The following is a 16,660-nucleotide window of genomic DNA, read 5'->3' on the forward strand; positions in this document are numbered from 1 at the left end:
CACCAGCCCCTCCCAGTGGTGGGTGCTGGGTGCTGGGGGTACTGTGGGCTCTCAGCATAGAGGAATCTCACTCCACCAGCCCCTCCCGGTGCTGGGTGCTGGGTGCTGGGGGTACTGTGGGCTCTCAGCATAGAGGAACCTCACTCCACTAGCCCCTCCCAGTGCTGGGTGCTGGGTGCTGGGGGTACTGTGGGCTCTCAGCATAGAGGAACCTCACTCCACCAGACCCTCCCGGTGCTGGGTGCTGGGCCCTGCCCCGCCCCTGACAGATGGCCACCCAGCTCTGCCAGAATACTTCTACCTCGACAGTCAGCCAGTTCCATTTTTGGAGAACACAGATTGCTCGAAAGCTCTCCCTTAAATAGAATCAAAGTTTGCTTTTCTTTAACTTTTTCCCCTTGGCTCTCGAGAGCTGCCTGAGTTAATGCGTATTCCTCTCTTGGAAGATGACAGCTCCCCACCAGGCCTCAGTCACAGTTCAGGCGTGCATCTGCTTGGACACGTTTGTGCTAAGCATTACGTGTTGTAAAAACACAAATAAAATTATATTTTCAACATCCGTATCTGTGGAGAAATGCTCCCCCACCACCACCGTTTTTGTGTATCTTTTTATTTCGTGTTTACCATGTTGCCTCGAAGCCTTGCTTTTGTTGCACCAAGAGAGACCTTGGTATTCCAGCATGGGTTTTCCATTGCCAAAGGGAAGTACCAAAGGGAAGGGAGGGCCCCCTCCCCATAAGAAATCCCCACAGCGGAGTGACTTCTTAATCCCCCACAGTCGGCCCTGACACGGCATCGTTGTCAACAAGGAAGGTGAGAAAACCTTCCACAGCTTGTCGTGCCTCCCACTTGTCCCTATGGCTAGAAAGATTGGAGCCAGGTGTTTGTGGCTCCCTGCTTTTAAAGTATTGTCACCAACATGCTGTCACAATTACAGTGTGATTTTAGTTGATGATGCAGCCAGCAGAAATTCTCTCTGCATATTAGAAGGAGTGAAAATTATGTTGAAAACTACACGGCATTGTGTTGCCCTTCCAGTAGCTAGTCATGGTGTCATCCACATTTGTGATTTTTACGCTATGGAAATCCACCTGATTCCTCAATCCGGAATAAAATTTCCCTGGCAGGTGCCTGGTTTGGAATAAAATAGCATCGGACTCCCCAGCAAAGTCACAGTGTTATGAATGTGTTTATGTCTCTGTTGCAGAGAACTGGTACTCTGTGGAGCTCCCTCCTGCTTTCTTATACTCAGTTGCTCTGTTGAGGTCAGTGGAAAATTCCGTTTAATCACATGCAATACTTTGTTAGAGTAACTTCTAGAAAGCAGTACCTTTGACAAAAAGATCTGTTAGGAAAGGATTCACATTCTTTCTTTTCCTTTAATAATTTATAATTGAATAAAACCATATGAGCTCTTATTTACACATGAGCAAAACATTTATACACTGGATCTCCTCTCATATTCAACTTATGATCATGAACAGTCAAAGAGAACTTTTCCGCAGATAACAAGGGGCAATTGTTAAGAACCCTTTCTCCTGGCTGAGCCCACTTGATGTTTTGAAGGGCTCAAACCGTGCAGTTCTTTGCTCCGCGATGAGAAGCGTTCCTGGTCTACAGTCTGGCCTTGACATTGCAGCCTCGCTTATTAAATCATGCGGGTTAGGTGTTTTAAAGCACCGTGCTACATCTTTTGAGATGAGGAAGCTGCTTCCAGGGAGGTAGTTTTCAAAGATTTTCCCTCAGACTACTGAAGAACAGTTTTTGTTATAACTTCATGACAGCAGCTGGGACCCAGCAAAGCCCCAAAGGTTAACTCTGTTCTCGGTGGTTCACTGAAGTCCATGGGCTGCCTTGGGATGCCCAAAACGATACGGTTGCATTTAGAAGCTATTAGCAACCTCCTCGGGAGGGTTTGTTCCAAGGCACACGTGCTGTTTGCTGACCGCCTTCCTGGGTGTCTGGAGTCAGAAGTGATCCCCCACACCCCCCCACCCCCACCGTTGTTTCTTTAGCATTTGTCCCAGTGTGACCATACCTAAGGCCAATTAGCACCCTGCCAGTGATTAGCCCCCGGACTCCCACCCCTGATTCCAAGCCAGACCTGGGAGCAGAGGGAGACTCCCTGATGCTAACTAACTGTAAAATAGCCCTCGGACCCTGTTGGTCTAATGCTTTCAGACAGGGAGGGAGCGGTTCCTATGGGTGAAATTCCCAAGGCCCTTAGAGGCAGAGCCATGCTGGGATTGACTTCGGGTGGCTATGTGACTTCCCCAGGAACACACTACTACTAGTCCTGATGTGGGACGGAGATGGGATTTCATCTCAAACTTGAATCCAAATTCAAGTTGAATACCCGGATTTAGTAGGTGGACATCTGATAGAATTCTGTTGCAGAGATGGGCAGTTAGAATATTAGAGGAGATTTTCTTGATACCCAGTCTTTTATTTTAGAGACAAAAAACGTACTAGCACAACTTGAACGGGTTCAGAGAATTAGGTAATAATGTATTGATGTTAACTTCCTGATCTGATGGTTGTGTTATGGCTGTGGAGGAGAATGTCCTTATTTGTAGAAATACACACTGAGCTTTTAGGTTTGTTGGAACATCGTGTAGACAGGGGAGCGGTTCTCAGATGGCTCAGGGAAAATAACATTTTTGCGCCACTGTTGTAACTTTACGTTAAAATGAATGGATGGACGTGAGTGGTTTGGGGACCACCCAAGGCTCTAAAGTTGGCTTGTAGCAGAGGAGATATAACTTGGGCTCCCCCTACCCCCAACTTTGTTTAGGCATCTACTTACCCTAAATTTGGCTTCAGCCTTTCAGAGATCAGAGTATCACTGAGCACCTGCTGCCATTGGACCTAAAACGTAAGAATAACACCGGCTGTAGATGTGTCCGACTGATGCTTCCTCAGGATGCTTTCCCACAATACTTGAGAACTTTAATTATCCAGAGTTCTGTCCTTGTCACTAGCTTGCAAGTGAGGGGATCCCTGCTGCTTGCTGGATCAGCCCAGATTGTTCAGAGTCAGTTCAGTGTGTGCTTTTTTTGTTGAAGTGGAGAGAGGGAGAATCATGGTCAGAAGTGACCTCCTGGGCTCACCGCCTCCGTGATTGTGTGGACTATGAGGGAATTTTCGTTTAGAGACCACAGGATTGTGGATCTTTGCCGCGCTTATAGATGTGCTCTGAGGGCTTGAGCCAGGGCAGGTGGTCAGTTAAAAATGAACGGTGAGTAACGAATGCCCCAGCCTGGGGTTGTGGGAGCTGAGTCTGAGTCTGCGCTGTCCCTTCCTTGCCCTGTCCCTGGGAAACCCCTTCTGAGCCACTTCATCCCCTGCTGAGTGACCTTTGAAAACAGTAACCAAAGCCTTTGAAACAGAGATGCAAACATTATGTGCAGATCAGCATGGTGCAATAGGGTATGTCTGGATCAGAAGTGGGAGCCTGGCTAGTTGTTGTTTCATCCAGTGGGATATGAAGAAAGGAGAAGGTTCAATCCCTGACTTTGGGAAGCTTGTGATAACTGGGGAAATGACACTGGCACAAATAAGCAGTCCTCAGCTGAGCTGTGGCACTGTCTCGGCCTATCTTATTGAAAACTGCAGTGTGGGCCTCTGTCCTACCTTTCACAGAGCCGTATGCGTAGTGGTTAGGAGAGAGACTCACCGCCACGTTCAGATCCAGTCTTTACCAAACTGTTGAACTGTGTGAACCTCAACTGCATTATCTGTAAAATGGGATAAATGACTGCTTGTCTCCTGCAATTGTTGAGAATTGAATGGAGTCATTCAGTAAAGAATACCCAGGCTGAGTGGACCCTCGGGAGAGCAGATGGGGCTTCAGATGAGGAAGGGAGAACATAAGCCAAGATTTGGAGGCTAGAATTCAAATTGTGTTGGAGGATGTTCAGGGAGCTAGCTGGACTGGGGTGAGGGAGAACATGGGGGCATCCTGAGGGATCCGGGTGCCCCACATGGCAGGCCCTGAACACCAGGCCTGGTACCATTTAGAAAGGGAACCCCCAAGAGTTTCCATATGGTGGACAGAGATGACTGTCAGGGCATGTGGGAGGCAGCCTGGTCCTTAGGAAGGGACTGGTAAGGGCCTGTCTGTCCATAAGAGGCTGGGAATGAGGCCTCAGAGCCTCCCAGGGGTGATGTAAGTCCTGAGCTCAGCAGCGGAGGGGGATTTCACAGGAAAGCCCCAGGACTCTGTGTTGACTGGGTATGGAGCAGCTAGAAGAAGTATTAGCCACAGACGACTCCGGGGTTCTGAGCCTGAATGAATGTCCAGCAGAGAATTTGGGAAGTAGGAAGAGAAACAGGGCCATGAGGGCAAGACCTGTTTGAGTTTGAGGTGACAGCAGGACATCCGTGAAAACGTTCAGTGGGATACTTTAGGCATGTGAATGCCAACTTCAGGAGACAAAATTCAGATGTTTGTGATAATGTACTTCCTATTTTTAAGTGATTTTTGGTTTTGGACTTCTGTGTAAATATTTTTATCCAGGGCCCACAGTGGAGACCTGACATTTCTTCAACAGTGTATTAGGGACCTCAGATAGTCTTTCAGTGTTTCTGTTGTCCCGAGGACTGGTCCCAGGCCTCCGGTCCCCGCTTTGGAGCTCTGTCACCACAGCCGTGCTCTGGCAGAAGAGCCTGCAGGCTCCCTGAGCCCACATTCCCCGTGCTCCTGACATTCCCTGCAAAAAGTGTCCCCCCACATCCCACAGCCAAACCAAAAGCGAATGCCACTGAAAAATTCAGACCAGGACCCCAAAATGGATTTTGTGTGCAGGCTGCCAGTGAGCGGACAATAGTAACCATCTCTCTCTCTGAGTACCTCATTGTGCCTGATAGCAGGCTAGGTGCCTGCATGCATTTCTCTTTTCATCTTCACAGTAACTCAAAGAGGGATGTGCTGATATCCTGGGTCCCCGTGTGAAAACCGGGAAGTTAGGGATGTGCCCAGGAACACGCAGTAAGGGACAGGGTTGGAATTCACACCACGTCTGCCTGACTTCAACCTCTATTATTGTTGATCAGCTGCTAGAATTGGGGATTCAGATCGGTCAGGGTTGGGGGGACACACACAGTGCCTGCCAATGAAATCCACCCCTCCCCGGGTCCCCACCCACACAGCCATTGTGGTTTCCTGCCACTCTTGCTCTGGCCCCTAAAATGCTAGGGGACCAGCTCCTTCAGTGGGCATCATTTTCTCCCTGACCCCAAGGGAGTCACTTAGTAATTTTGCCCAGTTCCTTCATGTGGAGGTGAGCAAGAGCCATTCATTAAAATGATTTAGAAGCTGAATGTCAGGGGGAACATGCCTCCTTGTCTGAACATTGATTTTTATTTCGGGAGCCGTTTGGCCAGCAGCAAGCCTGTAACCGCCACTACTGGGCACATACAGTTCAGCCGTCTTGGCCACTCATGGTTTCTCTCGACGACCCAGGTCTCTGCAAACAGGTATTCCTTAGCCCTATAATCTCTGAGATGCCGGTACTTTATCAAACTACCATTTAACACAGCATACTTAATTTTAAAAGCCTGGAAAATATGAGAAAATACAAATCACCTGTGATCTCCTCACCCAGAACTCATCCCTGGGTCTGTAATCATCTGTGTCTGTTTTCTCAGTATTTATACATGTATATAATGAGAACCACGATGTGTAGGTGACTCCTCACTGTTACTAATACTAGCTGTCGCACTGCCGTTAGTCCGGATGATACCAGGCTCTTTCTGCAAGGTGCACATGCTGGTCCCAGCACGTCCCTGAGTTCTGGATATTCTATCAGCCATGCAGGAGGAGAAGCTGATTCTTTGTGGTACATCCGTCATAGAAGTAGTTTGTTTCCTAGTTGGAATGTTCTTCAAGAGTAAGAAAATCGCTGTTAATCTTCCTGGAAGTCACTTAAATGTGATTCCTAAGCTATGTCTCCCTGAGGAACCAGTTCTTTGTTTCGAGAAAGTGCAAAGCCAAACCATTCCCCATGAAAAGTTTGTACATAACACGTGGAAAGACTAAGGTAACTTACGCCTTCTGATTTTTTTTTTTTAATCCCAGTATAGGTAACATGCAGTGTTCTATTAGTTTCTGGTGTACAGTATAGTGATTCAACACTTCCATCCATCACCCAGTGCTCATCATGACAGGTGCACTCCTTACTCCCCATCACCTAGTAACTCCTTTTGATTTTTGAACATTCGATTCCTCCAGCCAATTTTCACCCCCCAACAGTAACAAAACAGGGAGTCTGGGTTCTCAGAGTTAAAATAAGCATGTGAGATTTACCTTGCTGGTCTCTGTTGTATAATCTACCATTGTTACGACCATGAATCCCCTACACGTCTCATAATTTGGAATTCTTTAGGATTCTGTCTTGGGAGCTCTCGTTCCCAATAGAAGTGACCTGCCAAATGTATTGCCCACATAATATGGAAGCTTCTACGGCAATTGTGGTGCCAGTGACCCAAAATAAACTTGGATTTGTTTTTGTATATCATAAGCGTCCAAGTATTTAGAACCAAAAATGTAAAACAACTCACAACAGATTAGTGGGAGGATAATTAGAGACGAGACAGATTGTTAAAAAGAATGCTAACGAGAGAAAAGCCAGGAGAGGCAAGAGGAAATGAGGAGGGGTCTGTACCCCAGAAAACCAGGAGAAGCAGGCGTGTAGTCACGTGTGGTTGTGCGAGAGCCACGTTGCTCTTGGGCTGGCCACTACCCACCCCCCGCCACCCCGTGTCCTGAGGAAGGAGGAGAACACAGGTTAAGTACTTCCCAGAAACCGATGCCTTGTATGCTGCTTGTTAAAATTATCATTTTCTGCTTCAGTTTTCTAAAGAACATAGAGAACACCCTTTCTTGACTAAAGAGTTATTCATGTGGGAGCCTCGAGTTTTAGAACAGAGACACATGAACTAAAAATGCCTAAGAATTAAAGTAAAATCTTCTTACCATGTTTCTAACAGCATTTCCCCATATGGCACACTCTCTTTTTTAGACCCTCTCCATATGTCTCAAATGTTCCTTCTCGCTGTTACATTTTTGTGTCTGTCCCCTGGGGGTAGACATGGAGTGCAGAGAGGGTATTTGTTTACCCGCATGTGTTGTGGTGCTTGATGCTGAGCCCCTCAGATCCCTGCAGGGCCCGCCTGGGCACCTCCTTTGTGGTGCCTCCTCCCGCTGAGCCCCTACTGGGAGCTCAGCACTGGAGGGCAGGTGGGCACCTGCAGGGCCCCTGCCTGATCCCCACACTAGGCTGGAGTGTAATTAGCAGGATGCAGGAGGCCCTCCACACTGTTGATGCCTTGTCTTCGTACTTCCCCAACTCTGCTGCAAACCCACAGACTCTACAAATACCCCCAGTTGCTCCAGTGGTTCTCACAGCCGGGAAGCCACCCAGAGGGCAGTTCTTCATCCATTTTTAAGGCTGGAGCCATCACGTTTCCTTGGAGTGGGCCGTTGTGTGATGGTTGTTTGCAGGAAATCTTGCTTGACTTTGTATTTTTGTTTTTTCAGGGAGCAACACAGTGGATGGTCTGACTTGGAAAATTGGAGTGTTTATAAGTAGAGCATGAATTAGTAGTGGTTCTTAGGCTACTAATTTAATCCGGCTAAATCCATAATGTTTAACCTAAGGTGCTAAGAAAAATGCTGTGGTGACCATTTGAACCCCTTGAGGTTCTTCCGTGGATTTTTTTTTTTCTTTTATCCAAATATGTATAGTTAAGTTTAAAAAGTGGAATTCATTTGAGAGTTTGGCTATCTGTAGAACCCTGGAATACCAGAATGAGGCTTGAGATAACCTGGTCCAAGCTTTTCTACGAAAATCAGGCAAATTGAGTGACTTGCCCAATGTTGCAAGGCTCATTCACAGCAGAGCCAGGCCTCTCCAGGTGCAGGCGGGATGCTGTCCGTGGAAGCCAGACATGAAGGGGGCCTGGAGGCCAGGAGCCCAGGAACATTAAAGGCCCCTTCTTGGAGCACGGGCAGGTACAGCCTGGCATCTTAGTCACGGTGTCTGCCCTGTCCAGAGCAGCATGTGAGCCTTTCTGCTCATCCCTACTAGGAAAACGGGGCTCCTTTTTCACCCTATGCGAAGGCCCATTTTGCACTGATCGCTCATTCCCTCTGACTGATCATGGTGGCCCTGTGACATCACTGCTCCTGACGTGGAAAGCAGGAGTGAGGTTGAGGGCCTGACCCCTCCCCACCGCCAGAGCATTTAGGAAGAAAACAGGTATGTGCCCACCTCTGTTGGGAGAACACCACCTGTGCTCTTCTCCACTTGCCCCTGCCTGTGTTCTCAACCAGGAAGGGAAACCCTTAGATGTTTTAATAATAGCAATAAACACAATGACGGCTATCGCTTGGTCTTTTGCTGTGTCTGAGACACTGCGCTTCGTGTGCTCCCCCATTCCTGGACCCTCCTAACAGCCCACAGGGGCACCGATATCCTCATATTACAGATGAAGAAACCGAAGGATAGAGATGCTATTGAACCACCAAGGTCCAAAGCTAATAGTTGGTGTGAGAGCCAGGCTTGGAATGCAGTCTGAAGTATGGCTCCGTCGTCTCTGCCAGCCACTTGCCACCTGTGTTCTCCCCCACAAGTGTGCCTGTCCCTTTACTCGTTTGCATGTATTTTCGTATTTCATCCTACTTAGCAGGTACAGTCCCAAAAAGTTGCCTGCGTGCCGAGCCTCTGCCAGTGGATTGACACGTTCAGTAATGTGGCAGTGTGTCGTAGCTGAGCCGCACCACGTCTCGTACACCCCTTTGCATATTCAGAAATGCTGTGCCAATGGGTCGGGGATACATGTTGAGAGGTACTAAATATGTATATTTTTAATTAAAAATTATAATGAAAAATTTAAAAAATTCTTTTCATTGGCATCTGTGTTACCATTCGACTTTCACATTTGATAGAAAATCCTATACTATAAATGATTTTTTTTTTTCATGCTTAAATGTTTGACCATGTTACTTGCCTGCCTGCTCACACCTGAACAGGCTTTCTGATGCCCAAAGATTCCAGTTCAGAGCCCTGGATGCATAGCCCCGTGTGACTGCCCACCTGTCTCTGAGCTGGCTCTTCGGATGGCTGCCCATTGGAAGAGGGACCACCTGGGCAGAGGGATGGCCAATAGTCACTTTGTCCCTCCCTCAGCTGGCAACCCCTACCCAGGCAGTGGGGATTTGCCTCCGGTAGGGCAGCCCCCTTCCATCTACACGTTGGGAGGGTTGCTAATTGTGATCACACTCCCCTCTCAGTGATGTGTTAACACTCCCGGCAACATGGGTGTGTATCATTGGAGAGCTCAGTCGGGAAGGACTGATCAGTGCCTACAGAATCGTGGTGGTGAGATAGGGAGTGGAGCTTATTAACTTGAGCAAACACTTCCTGAATGTCAGGCCCTGAGGCCACAACAGGACTAAGCACCATCTTTCTCAGGGAGATAATGCAGCACGGTGAGGCGGGCACTGAAATCAAGGTGGCAGAGTACTGTGGGGGGGGGCATGGGGGTGACGTGACATTGTTTTAGTGTTTGAGGATCTTAGTGCTGAGCAGGGGTTTTACTGTGGGGGAAAGGCCCACAGGAAGTTAATTACTTGCTGACCCTGAGTCCTGCCCACAAGCCCGTGATGTTTCCCATGGTCATATTGCCTGGGGTCTGCTCATGGAGATGCAGACTGACTAAGCTTTTGGGAAAAACCTTGGTTTTCCATTTTTAAAAGCTAGATTCAAACCACTGGAGGAAGAAAGTTTCCTGGCCAATTTTATACGCCAGCCTCCTTTGTTTCTAGCCCAGCCTGGCCGTCAGAAGGATGTATTCTCCCCTGTTGTTGTCAGACCTTACAGAGAGCGTGGATGGACTGTGGCACCCAGTGGCAATGACAGTAAGGCTGGTTTGCAAATGAAGCTGTTGCCCAAAGAGACACAAAAGCTGCCAAGGATGCCTTTAGTCCTTTGTCTCACAAGTGGTTAGAAACTTAGTATTTCCCCTTCTTTCAGCCTATCTGGTTCCTAATGGTGAGCCATGATGCCAGGTGGAATTTTTTCTGCCAGCGGGACACTCAGAAGAGAGTTCAGTTGACAAGCTTTTCGCTTTGCCCAACACAGTTCAGCCGGCCTCCACTGTACATGTCTTCTCCCCAGCATGGCCCAGCTCTCTGGCCTCATCCCACATTCTGCCCTGCCGCTGGTCCTCCGCAGCATGGCCCCATGGCCTGCTTCATGTCTTGCTCACAGCCCCGTGCAGCCTGTCTCCTCTGCCCCCACGCTGCCTCTCCTCTCCTGAGCTCATCCCTGGTCAGCAGTTGGTGACGTGTTTGAGCCTCTGTGTGACAAAAGAAACAGATGCTAACCAAAACAGCTGAGTGTGAGGGCATTTTTGCTTGAGTCGACTTTGACTTAGATTTGGCCTTATCTGAGATAAGTTGTGCTGAAGAGCCTGCCCCCCTCCCTTGAGCTGCCGTTGGGGTTTCTCTGACAAGCCGTGCCTAAGATACCAGCCACAGTGAATTCATTTGGGACCATCATAAGTCAAATACACTAGCCCCCATCTGATTGAGGTTCAGTGGTGTGGGTCAGTTAAGCCTGATGTCTTTGGCCACCCAGTGCCACAGATTTCCCATGATGGCTCTTGCAGTAAGTATTTTCAACCCAGGATTCTCTGGGTTTAGAAAGCAGGCACGCCAGCCCGGCAGTTAACTGTGACCTGGTGGGGACGCCAGCCCCCATCCTCACTGTCCCACCCTCACTCCTGTACTCAAACCTGGGTGCTCCCAAACTATGACTGTATTCTTTTTGACTTTCTCACCCAAATATAGCTTTGCTAAGGGAGAATCAACAGTTTGGCATATTGAAGGAAGGTGGGCTGGAAGGAGTGAGAGTGGGGGGTGGGCAGTTGTATTTTTCAGCACTCTTCATTGGAGTGACAGAAAGTCAAATCAAAAGTAGACAAGATGAAAAAAAAGAAAATTTCAAAAGGAAATCCGTTGGCTCACATCACTGGGAAGTATGGTTGGATCTAGGGGCTCTTCCTCTCATTCTGGGCCTCATCCCTGCTCAGCCCTTCATTCTTCACAGACTTCTACAAATGTGGGCAACTCCAGGTGGCGAGAGCCAGTACTCCCTCATAACTGCGGTGGGTGGGAGTCATGGGTCCCCTACGGATGGCCCAGTGGGGTGGGGATGGCCCTGCTGAAGCCATAAGAAGAGGAGTTTTGTTGAATAAGAGAAGGGATAAAGGATACTGAACAGTTGAAAACAACAACAGAGGACCACTGCATTGATTTTAAATGGTCATCCTTTAAAACATCAGAAGTTTAGTATATTTGAGGGGTTTTTCCCTTTATATATATCAAATATTTTGATCATAAATTTCAGCACTGGTGAAAGCTAATCTTCCGGCATAGCTAAAAAAAACCAGACACAAATTAAATGCACATATAATAGCACAAAAATCTATTAGAAACCAAACATCAAATATATCCTAACCTTATATGAAAAATTACTTTGGATGCTTTGTACCCTATTCAAATTTTGTCAGATCTCCTTAGCATTTAAAATAAAAGCCTTTCGGAATTTTTAGTTGACGCTTATGATAGGCCCTAACCGTAATGGGGAAATCCCCACAAATTAATGACCTTCAGTCTTACTGTAAATGGCATTTTAGGTACAAGGAAGCTTTCTGGTTAAATCTGCTTTATGTTGCAGGTCCGATAAGTAACAAAAATAAAATTCTTTGCCATGGACCTCCTAAACTTGGGTGTACAATGTCTAAATGAATCGTCTTGAATATACTTCTGAACTATCAGATTTGTTTGACATTTTGTCTTAAATCTCCAGAACCCCAGCTGGAAGGTGACAGAGCATATTTTGAAGTCGTCTGTTATAACATCTCTTTATCTTAAAAGGAGTATTTAAAAGATTTTGACTTGAAAATCACCAACATTAATAATGTATGACATAGGGCGCCTGGGTGGCTCAGTTGGTTAAGCAACTGCCTTCAGCTCAGGTCGTGATCCTGGAGTCCCAGGATCAAGTCCCACATCGGGCTTCCTGCTCAGTGGGGAGTCTGCTTCTCCCTCTGACCCTCTCCCCTATCATGCTCTCTCTCACTCTCTCTCTCTCAAATAAATAAACAAAATCTTTTAAAAAAAATAAAATAAAATAATGTATGACATATTCAGGCTTTTATGAGAATTCTGCCTTTAATGTATGTAATTTTATTCAAGAAAGTTAAAATGTGCTCATTATTGTCAATGAAAATGTAACCCAGGATCAGAGATCCAGAGCTTGGTGTAAGAAAATCATCACAAAAGCTCAAAAGTATAGTTTATGTTTAGAGCCAACTCTCCTGTTTGCCACTTCAAATCATACTTTTATTACTGTTATTAGATGCAGATAAAGCTCATGGAACAAGTTGTGGCTGGTCTTTAATGTGACAGCTCCGGAGGTGGCTCTGTCAAGGAGCTTGTTCACATCCTTCCTCGACTGTAAACCCAGTCCATCCCAGGCAGCCTGTGCTCATGGGTCTGCACCCTTCTGTGCAGTGTGACCGCTAACTGGCCTGGGATCCTGGGCTGGCGTTCAGGCTCTCCAAGACTTTTACCCATCTCCATATGTGGAGCACATCGTCCAGCACCTTCCTGCCCAGGACCCCTGGTGGAGCAAGGAGAGCATTGGAGCTGCTGGGGGGCGGGGGGCGAGTTGGGGGGTTGGGGGTGTGTGGACCCCAGTTGTTCTGAGAGCCTAATCTTTAGCTTGGAAGTTAAAATCCTGGTCACTCGTGAGCACATGCTACATGAGACAGCGTCTTTTTCATTTTTTAACAGTGATTTCCATTCGTTCTTTGTTCTTTCTTTGTGCAAAGGTGTTGCGGTTTATACATTATTGAACAAGCTGTAGAGGAAGTCATTACTTGGTGAAAAAAATGTTACTTAGCATCACCTAATACAGCATGCCAGCAATTGCAGAGATTTTCTGATGGTCCCATTCTAGATATTCTCATCCGTAATACAATTCATGCAGAGCACAGTGCGGCAAAGCCTCCAACCAAAACGCTCAAGCACCAAATAAAATCTGTGTAGTTGGATTTTATGATTAATGGGAGAGCGGGAAGAAAAGCCCATCATTTGAAGTCATGTCAAATCTTGCTGAAACACCCCGTACTCCCCCACGCTTCAGGTCCCATGTAGTGGGGTCTGGAACTGCCTTGTATCCTGTATGTATCTATCTCCCATACTTAAGAGAGAGGGTGTCAGGAAAGGGGTGTGGCCCAGCAGGGGCTGCTGCTCTTGGGCTCTTCTTTCTGCCCACAGCCCAGGCTATCCCAGGAATTCATGATTGGGCCAATGTGAGCACGCCCTATGGGAAAGTGTGTTCTTCCAAAATAGGGCACAGAGAGGGTGTGAGTAGAAACACTGGTTAATGAGGGCTTCCGGTCCACCATGTTTGGTTAGTTACTGTTTACTTATAGTGGGTAAAGATTGCCTGAGACTTTGCAGAAGAGTGTGAGGATTTGCCTCTCCTGCTGGGAAAATGTGTAAAGTTCTAAGAGAAAGAAAAATCCCATTATCTTTGTTAAAAAATCAAAAATACACATTGGAATTCAAGGTGCTTTTGCTACAGCTGGGAAAAGTAGATGGTATGACTTGAATGAAAGAAGAAGAAATGGAGCAGATGTGTGGGCAAAATAGCCACAGGGAAGTGGGGGGGCTGTGGAATTCCCACTCTGCCTCCTTCCCTAGAAGGTAACAGGTTTCCCTTTAAATTAGAGAGAAATGTTGCTTGGAGCCTGGACACTGTGCGGTGGTGCAGGGCTTGGGGCTTGGGGCTGGGCAGGCACAGCCGTCCTCTGAGACGTCCGTGAACCACACTGCCCGTTCTGCATTCAGAGATTTCCCTTTGAGCCTTTGAGATCTCGTAGCTCCACATGGCAGTGGCCTCATGGCCTCATGGTTGCTTGTGATACGTTCCTTACCCCAAATCTTCACTCCCTGAACCTCAGCCCCGCTTCCACCTAGAGACACGGGCCATTTCCTTTCCCTAGGATCAGAGGGAGCACTCATCATGGCTTTGGAGGGTTTTATGGAAAGTGAGGATAGACTTTTTTTTTTTTTTAAAGATTTTATTTATTTATTTGAGAGAGAGAGAATGAGAGACAGAGAGCATGAGAGGGAAGAGGGCAGAGGGAGAAGCAGACCCCCCGCTGAGCAGGGAGCCCGATGCGGGACTCGATCCCGGGACTCCAGGATCATGACCTGAGCTGAAGGCAGTCGCTTAACCAACTGAGCCACCCAGGCGCCCGTGAGATTAGACTTTTGACACTCCACAGTCCTCATGCATTTCCCGGTGCAGGATCTTCTGATCCATGCTCTTATGGATTAAATAGACCTTTATTGGTGTGCGAGTCTGCACCACTTCACTGGCTGTATGTGTTGGGCCCGTTCCCTGATCGCCCTCAGCCTCAGTCCCCCCCCTGCACAAATGGGGGGATTCTCACTTTGTCATGGGGCTGTTGGGAGTGTTCAGATCATGTAGGTGTCAGTGAGGTCAGGTTCCTCCCTAGTCCTAGACACCTGCCTCTTGGATTTCACTGCCTCCGCGGCTATGTGTGACAGTGCTCCCATGGAATAATGGTGCTCAGGTGCCAGAAGCTCGCCAGGCAGGCTTTGTTTTGGTGGCCATCTTGCATGGGTAAAGCTGTTGCCAAGACTGTTCAGAGGACTTTGGCCCTCTCTTGGTAGAATACGTGTCTGAGAAAAAGAGAAATTCCAAGCCCTCACTCGGAGTAGTAATTGTTATTCATAGAGCGCTCCCTGTGCCTTATATTACAGTCTGCATTTAGGTACCTGTTAGGGGCTGAATTATGTCCCCCAGAATTCATATGTTGCAGTCTTAACCCCCAGTAAGTCATTGTGTGACTGGACTTGGTAAAGGTCCTTTAAATAGGTCATTGAGTTAAAACAAGGTCTTTGGGGGCGGGGGGTGTCCCAGTCCAGTGTCACTTGTGTCCTGTAAGAAGAAATGAGGACACAGACGTGCAACGAAGGGAAGCCCATGTGAAGACACAGCAAGAAGGTGGCTGTCTGCCAGCTAACGAGGGAGGCCTCGGAAGGAAACAACCCTGCCGACACCCTGATGTTTTGACTTCTAGCCCCCCGAACTGTGAGAATATCAGTTTCTGTTGTTTACGCCCCGTGGGCTGTGGTACTCTATGGTGGCAGCCCCAGAACACTGACACAGTGCCACTGTCTAAGGTCTAATGCTGTCTCTTCTGCTGCTCTGACACCTTTCTGTGCCGATGAATATTCTGAATCCTGCTCTTCTGTACATATTTTCTCAAGTAGCTTTCATTACTCGCAAATTTGAAAAGGTCTATTAGCAAGTTATTTGTAGGAGTGCCCAGGTGGCTCAGTCGGTTAAGCGTCTGACTCTTGGTTTTGGCTCAGGTCGTGATCTCAGGGTCATGAGATTGAACCCTGTACCGGGTTCCGTGCTCAGCAGGGCGTCTGCTTGAAGATTCTCTCCCTCTGCCCTTCTCCCCTCCCCTCACTCACACACACACACACACACACACACTCTCTCTCTCTCTCTCTCAAAATAAATAAATCTTAAAAAAAAAAAAGTTATTTGTAAATATTATTTCTTGAAGTCTTGTTACCAGTAGAAATTGTCCTCTGCCTGGTCATTGCTGCCTTAGCATGCTGACTCCTTGATGAGGCTTAGAATACCTTGGTGCCCAAGCCTTCTGGACAGAAGTGTACTTTCACGAATGGTCTGCCTTCTGGATTCTGGAGCTAGTGAATCACCACAGTGCTCTCTCACGCATAGCTAAACTAACGTAGGTTTGAAATCGCACAAGAGGATTCATTTGAAGATTTAGAGGTTTATGTTTTCATGTGAAGTGAGTTAACTTGTAAGTAGAAGTCTAAAATCAACTTGGTTTAATATCCTGGTTTACTTTCGTATTTCCTATATGCTTGAATAAAATGTTGTATAAACACACACACACAGACAGAGAAGCCATTTGTTTAAAGAATTGGTATGTTCGCCTAAAAACCTTGTGAACAGCCCCTTCGCATCGCTGTGCTGTCACCTCGTGTGCTGTCCAAGGACCTTTCAGTGGCTGGCCCCTGCTGGAGCACTGAGCGGGGCTGCGGAGTCTTAGACCAGGGGTGAGCCTGCTCTGGGAGGCAGTGTGCAACACTCCAGAGTAGAGGATGATCACAGGGCAACATTTTGTTCCTCTTGAACTCCTGTCCGTCAACAACGGAGTAGAAGCAAAGGTAATTCTTAGGATCATTCTGTGTTTACTCCATTTAAAGGAAGAAAATGAGAGGCACAAGCTACCCATAAAAGTGTCATGGTGGGGGAAGGGGGGCAGAATCTGCAAATGGCCACAGTTTCCATACCATCAAAATCTCACATTGACCAAGTTAAGAGGTGGTGCAGAGCTGGTGGGTGGCAGCCATCTATTAAGAAAAGCTGGGGAGCATGGCCCACCCTACGAGTCTGGTGGCACACCGCAGCTCTGAGCGTTGATGCGCCTTCCTCCCCTAGGCTCACTTCTCAAGAAGGTTCCAGAATTCTCTGCATTCTACCCAGGCTGAAACATTTTTGCCTTA

The 16,660-nt window shown here is 47.5% G+C and overlaps 1 protein-coding gene across 6 annotated transcripts in view; it reads left to right on the forward strand.

Annotated features, from left to right (window-relative positions):
* NCK2 (NCK adaptor protein 2) overlaps window positions 1-16,660 on the forward strand; it is a 147,729-nt gene that overhangs the window by 109,626 nt on the left and 21,443 nt on the right. The window lies entirely within an intron of this gene.

Source organism: Neomonachus schauinslandi, chromosome 10 (assembly GCF_002201575.2).
Source record: "Neomonachus schauinslandi chromosome 10, ASM220157v2, whole genome shotgun sequence".
NCBI lineage: Eukaryota > Metazoa > Chordata > Mammalia > Carnivora > Phocidae > Neomonachus > Neomonachus schauinslandi.